General features: G+C 44.0%; 1 non-coding gene across 1 annotated transcript; it reads right to left on the bottom strand.

Annotated features, from left to right (window-relative positions):
- Window positions 1-5,942: 5,942 nt before the first annotated feature.
- Window positions 5,943-6,024, bottom strand: LOC136650655 (small nucleolar RNA SNORD87). The gene has a single exon (XR_010794471.1). It is a non-coding gene; the product is annotated as a small nucleolar RNA SNORD87 (small nucleolar RNA).
- Window positions 6,025-10,202: the final 4,178 nt, after the last annotated feature.

Genomic DNA, 10,202 nt, shown 5'->3' with positions numbered 1-10,202 from the left:
AAAGCACCCGCCAACTCCTGGACCGTCTGTGGTGCAACGTGGCGCTGGTGGATGGAGCGAGACATGATGTCCCAGATGTGCTCAATTGGATTCAGGTCTGGGGAACGGGCGGGCCAGTCCATAGCATCAATGCCTTCATCTTGCAGGAACTGCTGACACACTCCAGCCACATGAGGTCTAGCATTGTCCTGCATTAGGAGGAACCCAGGGCCAACCGAGCCAGCATATGGTCTCACAAGGGGTCTGAGGATCTCATCTCGGTACCTAATGGCAGTCAGGCTACCTCTGGCGAGCACATGGAGGGCTGTGCGGCCCCCCAAAGAAATGCCACCCCACACCATTACTGACCCACTGCCAAACCGGTCATGCTGGAGGATGTTGGAGGCAGCAGAACGTTCTCCCTGCCGTCTCCAGACTCTGTCACGTCTGTCACATTTGCTCAGTGTGAACCTGCTTTCAGCTGTGAAGAGCACAGGGCGCCAGTGGCGAGGTTGCCAATCTTGGTGTTCTTTGGCAAATGCCAAACGTCCTGCACGGTGTCGGGCTGTCAGCACAACCCCCACCTGTGGACGTTGGGCCCTCATACCACCCTCATGGAGTCTGTTTCTGACCGTTTGAGTAGACACATGCACATTTGTGGCCTGCTGGAGGTAATTTTGCAGGGCTCTGGCAGTGCTCCTCCTGTTCCTCCTGGCACAAAGGCAGAGGTAGCGGTCCTGATGCTGGGTTGTTGCCCTCCTACGGCCTCCTCCACGTCTCCTGGTGTACTGGCCTGTCTCCTGGTAGCGCCTCCATGCCCTGGCCACTACACTGACAGACACAGCAAACCTTCTTGCCACAGCTCGCATTGATGTGCCATCCTGGATGAGCTGCACTACCTGAGCCACTTCTGTGGGTTGCAGACTCCGCCTCATGCTGCCACTAGAGTGACAGCACCGCCAGCATTCAAAGGTCACCCAAACATCAGCCAGAAAGCATAGGGACTGCGAAGTGGTCTGTGGTCACCACCTGCAGAACCACTCCTTTATTGGGGGTGTCTTGTTACTTGCCTATGATTTCCACCTGTTGTCTACTCCATTTGTGCAACAGCATGTGAACTTGATTGTCAATCGGTGTGGCTTCCTAGGTGGACAGTTTGATTTCACAGAAGTGTGATTGACTTGGAGTGACACTGTATTGTTTAAGTGTTCCCTTTATTGTTTTGAGCAGTGGTAGTTTTGCTGTAAAGGAATGACAAAGCATCATGTTAAAAAGTGTTTATTTTTCAGCAATTTTGTTCAACAGATACAAGTGAAAACACATTATTTTTCTTCTATTATAAAAACATAAAAATCCTTTCTCAGAGCAGTCAATCAATACACAAATCCCAGGATACAGAAAAAAGTACTTATGGATACACAAATTCTACAGGTTTAATTTCTTCCCCGATTCTGCCTGTTTACCAAGGCAAGGAAACAAGAAATGGATTCAGTACTGACAGTCTGGTATACACCAATTGCTGGGTATTGTTGTTTGTCCCCAATTTAACAAAGGATATGGGGAACAACATTTTCACTTCCATTTTTTGAAACAGGATATATCAACATTACCACAGCAAATGATATGGAAGACAGCCTAGACCAGTGTTTCTCGATGTTTGTCCTCTGCCGTACCACCGCACATGGTCCACCTATTTGAAGTACCACCAGAAGTAACTGGCGATAACATCACTGCTAGTTACTTCTGGGTTGGGAAACTAAATGTGATGCAAAAAAAGCAAGAGGCTCAGGATGGACAGGAGGGATTTTTTAAGTATGGAAAAGCATGCTTTAGAGCTCTGTCCACCAAGATGAGCCGTCTATCGCTATTTGTTGTGCCATGTTCCTAGTCTTGCTGCCAGATGGCAGGTATCCAGGGGTCCTGCCACCAGACACAATCTCAAGTACCACTGGTTGAAAAACACTGGCCTAGACATTAGACTACATAAAGATTACCTCTCATCCCTCCTCCATACCTTGGAGCCTTCTTTCACAAGAAACCCTGAGTGGACCAGTTCATGTGGATTGCCAGCAGTATGGGACACCCTGAAAGAACATCCTCTACTCTTGCACAAGAGGGGGTGGGCTATGTGTGTCCACAATTTCTGTAACCCTGAAAGGAGGTGGCTGAAGAAGGGTTGGAGATAAAGAATGATGTGGAAGGGAAACTTGTGTGATAATGCAGTGGTATGCTCGGGGGAGCAATGTCGCTACAACTGAAAAATAGGATAGGGGGGAAATGCTGATTTGATCTGCCTGATCCAAGATTTAATTCTGGATGCGAATGCTGACCTTGCTTGCATCACAAAGACCTGGTTGGATGCAGCTGGTAGGGTGAACATATCCCAGCTGTGTCCATCAAGCCACCAGGTGATACATCAGTCCATGCTACAGAGTTGGGGGAGGTGTTGCTTTAATCTTTCAGAACTGCTTCTCACTCTCTGGCCACACCATCCCACAATGTATTGGGTTTGAATGCCTGTGCATCACACTACAGGGATGAGATAGGGTAGGAATTCTGCTGTATACCATTCAACTGGTTGCCCATCGATCTCCCTAAATGATATGACAAAGGTGATCTCTGAGGTGGCATTGGAGTTCCCATGCTTGCTAAAACTGGGGGATTTCAGTGTCCATGCTGAGGCCCTTGAGATACATGTGGCTCAAGATTTCATGTCCACCATGATGACCATGGGTCTGTTGCAGTGGATCATGGCTCCCACACGTTACAACAGGGGTGCTCAATACCAGTAGATCGATCGCGATCTACTGGTCGATCACGAGGCAAAATGAGTCGATCGCAAGCTTCTCTCCCGTCCACGCATCCCTGGGAGTGAGCTCCTGGCAGGCTTGTGAGCCCAGGGAGTGAGCACCTGGCAGGCTCCTCCCTGGGAGAGGAGCCGCTGGCAGGCTTCTCTCCCGTCCACGCATCCCTGGGAGTGAGCCCCGTTGAATCTACTGGGGCTGACTTACCTTTCCCCTGTTTTTGCACTGGTATGTATGGAGATCTGCCCCCCCCAAACTTCCATCTGTTGGTTCTGTGTGCAAGGGGTTTTGCACTGGTCTTGCTGTGATGTCTATATAGAGATCTTCCCTCCCCCACACCTTTCCCCTGTTTTTGCACTGGTATGTATGGAGATCTGCCCCCCCCCCCAACTTCCATGTGTTGGTTCTGTGTGCAAGGGGTTTTGCACTGGTCTTGCTGTGATGTCTATATAGAGATCTTCCCTCCCCCACACCTTTCCCCTCTTTTTGCACTGGTATGTATGGAGATCTGCTCCCCCCCAACTTCCATGTGTTGGTTCTGTGTGCAAGGGGTTTTGCACTGGTCTTGCTGTGATGTCTATATAGAGATCTTCCCTCCCCCACACCTTTCCCCTGTTTTTGCACTGGTCTGTATAGAGATCTGCTCCCCCCCCCCACTTGTATTGGAATCGAGGAAGATCTGGTGAGGAGGTAGATGTGGTGTCAGCAGTGGCCCCTTTAAGGGTAAGGCCTGGGCATCTAGCAGAGTGTGCTGCACAGCTGCAGCCACTTGAAGGCAATAGGGCCCTCAGGGATATAAGAGCACCTGAGGCAGGAAGGGCTCCACTTATTTACGTGAGTCAGCCTTTTCCTACATGAAGATCATTAAGTCCAAGTACCGTTCCACCATGAATGATGAGCATTTGGAAGTGTGCTTGAGGCTGGTTGTCAGCAGCTACTGTCCGGACTATGCATCCTTGGCTGATTCACTTCAGTGCAAGTCATCAAAGTAAACTCAAGTAATTACAAAAAATGTTTATAGTTAATTATGTTGTGCAATATTGGCTTATGCGGTTATGCAAGGTACACCAACATACATTGTACACATAAATGTTATATGTTATGATGGCGCGAACATTGTAAAAAAACTGGTAGATCTCTGGGCCTTGCTGGGTTTCAAAGTAGCTCTCGAGCCAAAAAAAGTGTGAGCACCCCTGTGTTACAGGATACACACTGGACTTGGTGTTCATGGGTGAACATAGAGCTACTGATCTGACTATAAAGCAAGATCTCTCCTTTGGCATGGACAGATCACTGAGCTTTAGGCTGGCAACTGTTAATCACTCCAACAAGAGTCCCTAATGGTGGGAGTAGCAGGGGGGCTCAAACGGTATGGGCCGGAGTGGTGGGGCTGGGCAAGGCACGAGGAGGCCAGATGCTCACTCCCCAATAGCTGCCCCCTGAGTTCTCTTGCCCTCCTCCTGCTACGTCTCCTCTGCTGAGGCCGGCCTCGGGAGTAAGTTGCGGTCCGGGGCTCCACCCAGACCCCGACAGCTTCGCTTGCTTGCCCTCCACTCACCTCCTGCTGTGCAGCCCAGTACTGGTCTGTGGCCTGGGGTTGGAAACTCCTGGTCTAGGTGATAGGACTCTGCTACACTGGCTGCCCATCTGCTTCCAGTCCCAATTCAAGGTGCTAGTTGAAGACCTTTAAGGCCTTCCATGATATGAGTCCAGGCTATCTGAAAGACTCCTTCCATTCATTCCTGCCCCTCCTTTTAGGTCATCTGAGGGGGCTCTTCTACAAGTGCTGTTTCTGTCCCAAGTGAGAGGGGTGGCAGCTTTGGAGCAAGCCTTCTCTTTAGTGGTGCCACAAAAACAGAATTCCCTTCCAGGGGAATTGAAAACTATTCCTTCCTTCATGGTTTTTTGACAAGGGCTCAAAACATACCTGTTTTGTCTGGCATTTGGTTGCTGAGTAGATATTGGCCCTCTGTGCCTGTGAAATACTACTGTGACTTGATTGCCTCCCTCGACTTATTTGACCCCTCAATGGCTCAACAATATGTGTTAGGTCTTGCTTTGTTTTTCTTTTTATGTTTTGCTGTTTAATGTTATAATTAGTGTTTTTAATGCTTCTTACCTGCTACAATACAATAAATAATACAGTAATACAGTACAATACTTTGTACTTTATAATGGAGCACTGTAAGCCACTTTGGGCATTTGCTGCAGAATAGGAAAGGTGGGATATAAATAAACCATGAGTACTGTGGTACATTCCCTCCTCTCCCTCTCGTAATTTTCATGTAAGAACAAAAGGAACTGCTATGAATGACTTCAGTTTGATTGACTGCAAAGCAGTTCAGTTTTGCTATGAAGTCTCTGGGGGGGTGGAATCATTATGTGGAGAACTACCCTGCTAAAAAATGTTTAAGCTGAACAACTCTCAATATACTGACTAGGACCCTCGCACCAGAAATGGCATCAAGACATGATAAACATATGCTTTTAGAGTTAGAAAATAAATTTTACATTAGAAGAAAGTAGCAGTTCTATCAGCGCTCTTATCATCATTCTGAAAGGAAACAGAAAGTAGCATGTCAAATGAAATAACTGCCAAATAGCTTGATAACATTCATAATGGCATAGCAAGTATCTCATCTAGACTGAAACCAAGTTTCTTGTCCTTCAGGATAATCACATTTTTTTCCTCAGACAGAAGAGGAAAATGTAAACAGGTTTACATGTAAGGCAAACATATACTATGCTACAAAGAACATCATCTGAAATCAATTTAAGCATTTGTAGGGACTTTCAAAAGAATAAAATCATTTTCAATCAATTTCTGAATATTCAAAATACTGAGAAATACAGAATTTAAAACATTAGTGCCAATGTGTTTCAGCATTAAAATTGAAATTTTCCAACATAACGCAGAACATTTTACTTAGAACCTTTAACTCAAATACTGTATTTGGTTTAATCAAAAATTACCTAAAGGCTCCAAGAAGCATTTTCACAGTTGCAGCAGAAAGAATTTGACAGGTGTAATATCTGAAAACTTCTGAATTCAGCAAGGTATGTCATCAAAGTATTCACTGCAAAGACAAAAATATTTAACATACCTTGAATGTAAGGACAAGCAACAAATCAGTTCACATGGCCTATTTAAAAATTTCTACTGGCATCTCAGAATTAAGAAATTCACATCAATATACATTCAGATGGGTAAACGGCAAAAGGAAATCATCATAGTGCCAGCAGTAAAGTTTTGTAAAATCTATACACAAATCCATTTTCTGTATTAAAACAAGTCCTGTTTTAGTAATTGCTTGCAAACTAAACACTTCTGCTTATTTCCAAAACCAAGTAACAAACAAAGAAAACGTGTGTGACAATTTAAGTCTGCATGAAATTACTTCAACACCCTAGCTCAGTAGTTAACCTGTGCACTGAACTCAGGGGCAGTGCTGCATTTATGGAAATATAATTTTACCAAAAAACAGGATTCCTGCACTTGGTAAGAAAAAAATCACTCACCGTTATCTCAACTCCAGAGGTCAGTAGGGTAACTTGCTGATTCTAAACAGAGAATGAAATATTTCATCATTCAAAAAATATTTGGGAATATCAGCATTTTCAAGCTTTTCTTCTCCTGTGCCTGAAAGAGGCAGTGCTAAACCCCATGCTGGAATGTGGGGGATACAAATCCTTTTTAAGGTAAAGTCACCACTGAAAGTTGCAACAAACCTGAAGACTGCATACAACCCAAGTCTGCCTCTTTGTGCTGGAGTCTTCATGGCTAAACCCATATGTATGTGTGCAAACAAAGATTAAAAACCAATGCTAGCACTGCCCTGGTCTTTTACGGCTGGAGGTTCATGTGTCTTCCATAGCATGTCTGAAATTAAAGATCCAATCCCTTACAAGACCCATGAAAACTCAAAGAACAGTCAGATCACAGGAACCCCTGCTTAACTGTACTTTGCACAGGTCTGTCTAGGGATACAGTAAATGGTCAAACTTACTCCACAACTTTGCCTCACACCAGAATTAAGCTACTGCCTAAAGCAGTAGCAATATACTGCTTGTAACATAAGGCAGCAGGCGTGTATTCATAATGGCCTTTTTGGTGGTAAAAATGGACACAAATGCAATAATGGACTTCATAGTCAGCATCTGATGAAACAGACTGCAGAAAGCCCTTCAAACAATTTAGCTGTAGTTCTGTTTTAAAAAACCACACCACCACAACAGTCACTCATGTTTTTTTTTCAGCAACTTTGTTCAGTTATAGTAACTTGTTCAGCAAAAGTAACAAGTTCAGCAAAAGTAAAAAAAGTTCAGCAAAAGTAACAACAGTTTGCTGCATACCATCATTTAACACAGTATTTTACGTTTATTAAGGGACCAAAATACATGAAATAGGGACTTGGTGCAAATACAGAAAATTTTACAAAGGCACAACTAAAAGAATCACAGTTGCCTTTTTAGTCAATTGTTTTGGACAAGAATGAAAGATGAACTAAGGTTAAAGATTACAACTTCCATTGCTTTGGGACTACAACTATCTGAGTAAGAACAACAACAAAGTCCCTACGGGCTCAGTTCAAACTGAGAACATGGTATTTCCTAGAGTAATCATGTCACAAACCCCAGACCAAAATACGGTGCTCTGCAGCGAAGGGGTCAGGGTTATAAGATGATTCTCTAGCCAATCTCCCCATTGACAAGGAGGCAATTTATCATTAGAACTGCGACATCCAGCTGGTGCAGTTGATTTATGAAGACATCAGCAGCAGTAATGATCTTTAGCTTCATCATCACTCACCCATCTTGGCAGCCTAGAAATAACTAAAAATAATCAATACTGGAAGTAGATTTTTCCCAATGTATCTTCAAAAGACCATCTAATTATAACAAAGTCCATTCTAGAAAACACAGAAAAGGAAATCTTAAAATCCAGAACTGGCAATTTCGCATGAAGCTAGGGAAAGAAATTTCGACACCAATACACATGTGTATTTATTTTAAAAATTATTGCACCAAAGGCTTAAAGAACCTCCACTTTTACAATTAAGAGTAGATGCCATGAATGTAGATTAATAATAGGATGATCAGGGCATGTAAGCAAACGTAAAGCCTAGAAGCAAAAATCTGTTATGTTAGTATTAACATAATTGAAGTTTTAATCAATAGAGAAACAGGATCAGGAAATACAAAAATGCCAGTTTCTGATTTAAGCAATGCTGGCACAAAACATGGATGTAGGCCTACACATCCAGGTAATATTACAACAATCTTGATTATGTCAATCTCCTTTTAGTTACAAGGTGAAATTCTGAGGTGGAATAGTCAATATTCCACTTCAACACGGTAGAAATATTGTTGAAGGTGTGCAAAAAGAAAATTGCTGACAAACTATTTTTAATATTTGATTGAACTACAATTCTAGAATAATGGAACACTGCCTTTGGTTTACATCTGCACAGTCCAATGAAATAAATATACTTTTAAAATGCTCCATAGATAATATGCAGATATTATAATAATGCATGTATAAGTACTATGCTCAGAGTTCCCAACTTACAAATGAGTTCCAGAAATTCTTTTGTAAGTTGGCTGTTGGAACTCTGAACACATTATCAATGTTGTTATAGGATCACAGGTTAGCTAGCAAAAGTCCATTTAATCCATAACGTAGCTGTCTTCTCTTCCTTCTCCTGCCTGCAAAATCGGGCATGCAACTCTCTTGGAGCTGGCTTTTGACATAAGAACATAAGAACAGCCCTACTGGATCAGGCCATAGGCCCATCTAGTCCAGCGTCCTGTATCTCACAGCGGCCCACCGAATGCCCCAGGGAGCACACCAGATAACAAGAGATCTCATCCTGGTGCCCTCCCTTGCATCTGGCATTCTGACATAACCCATTTCTAAAATCAGGAGGTTGCGCATACACATCATGGCTTGTATCCTGTAATGGATATTTCCTCCAGAAACTTGTCCAATCCCCTTTTAAAGGCATCCAGGCAAGATGCCATCACCACATCCTGTGGCAAGGAGTTCCACAGACCGACCACATGCTGAGTAAAGAAATATTTTCTTTTGTCTGTTCTAAGTCTCCCAACACTCAATTTTGGTGGCTGTCCCCTGGTTCTGGTGTTATGTGAGAGTGTAAAGAGCATCTCTCTATCCACTTTATCCTTCCCATGCACATTTTATATGTCTCAATCATATCCCCCCTCAGGCACCTCTTTTCCTGGCTGAAGAGGCCCAAACGCCGTAGCCTTTCCTCATAAGGAAGGTGCCCCAGCCCCGTAATCATTTCAGTCGTTCTCTTTTGCACCTTTTCCATTTCCACTATGTCTTTTTTGAGATGCGGCGACCAGAACTGGACACAATACTCCAGGTGTGGCCTTACCATAGATTTGTACAACGGCATTATAATATTAGCCGTTTTGTTCTCAATACCCTTCCTAATGATCCCAAGCATAGAATTGGCCTTCTTCACTGCCGCCGCACTTCTGTCACAGACAGCTCAGAACCCATCAGCCTATATCTAAAGTTTTGATTTTTTGCCCCAATGTGCATGACTTTACACTTACTGACATTGAAGCGCATCTGCCATTTTGCTGCCCATTCTGCCAGTCTGGAGAGATCCTTCTGGAGCTCCTCACAATCACTTCTGGTCTTCACCACTCGGAAAAGTTTGGTGTCGTCTGCAAACTTTGCAACCTCACTGCTCAACCCTGTCTCCAGGTCATTTATGAAGAGGTTGAAAAGCACCGGTTCCAGGACAGATCCTTGGAGCACACCACTTTTCACCTCTCTTCATTGTGAAAATTGCCCATTGACACCCACTCTGTTTCCTGGTCTTCAACCAGTTCTCAATCCATGAGAGGACCTGTCCTCTAATTCCCTGACTGTGGAGTTTTTTTAGTAGCCTTTGGTGAGGGACCGTGTCAAACGCCTTCTGAAAGTCCAGATATATAATGTCCATGAGTTCTTCCGCATCCACATGCCTGTTGACCTTTTCAAAGAATTCTATAAGGTTCGTGAGGCAAGACTTACCCTTACAGAAGCCAAGCTGATTCTCCCTCAGCAAGGCCTGTTCGTCTATGTGTTTTGAGATCCTATCTTTGATGAGGCATTCCACCATCTTACCCGGTATAGATCTTAGGCTGACCGGCCTATAGTTTCCTGGGTCCCCCCTCTTACCCTTTTTAAAGATAGGCGTGACATTTGCTATCCTCCAATCTTCTGGCACTGTGGCCGTTTTGAGGGACAAGTTGCATATCTTAGTCAAGAGATCTGCAACTTCATTTTTCAATTCCTTAATAACTCTTGGGTGGATGCCATCAGGGCCCGGTGACTTATTGATCTTTCATTTATCAATGAGGTCTGAAACATCTTCTCTTTTAACCTCTACCTGACAACTC

The sequence above is a fragment of the Tiliqua scincoides genome, chromosome 4 (assembly GCF_035046505.1).
Source record: "Tiliqua scincoides isolate rTilSci1 chromosome 4, rTilSci1.hap2, whole genome shotgun sequence".
NCBI lineage: Eukaryota > Metazoa > Chordata > Lepidosauria > Squamata > Scincidae > Tiliqua > Tiliqua scincoides.
The sequence above is the reverse complement of the archived record's forward strand: the minus strand, read 5'-3'. Positions and strand labels throughout refer to the sequence as shown.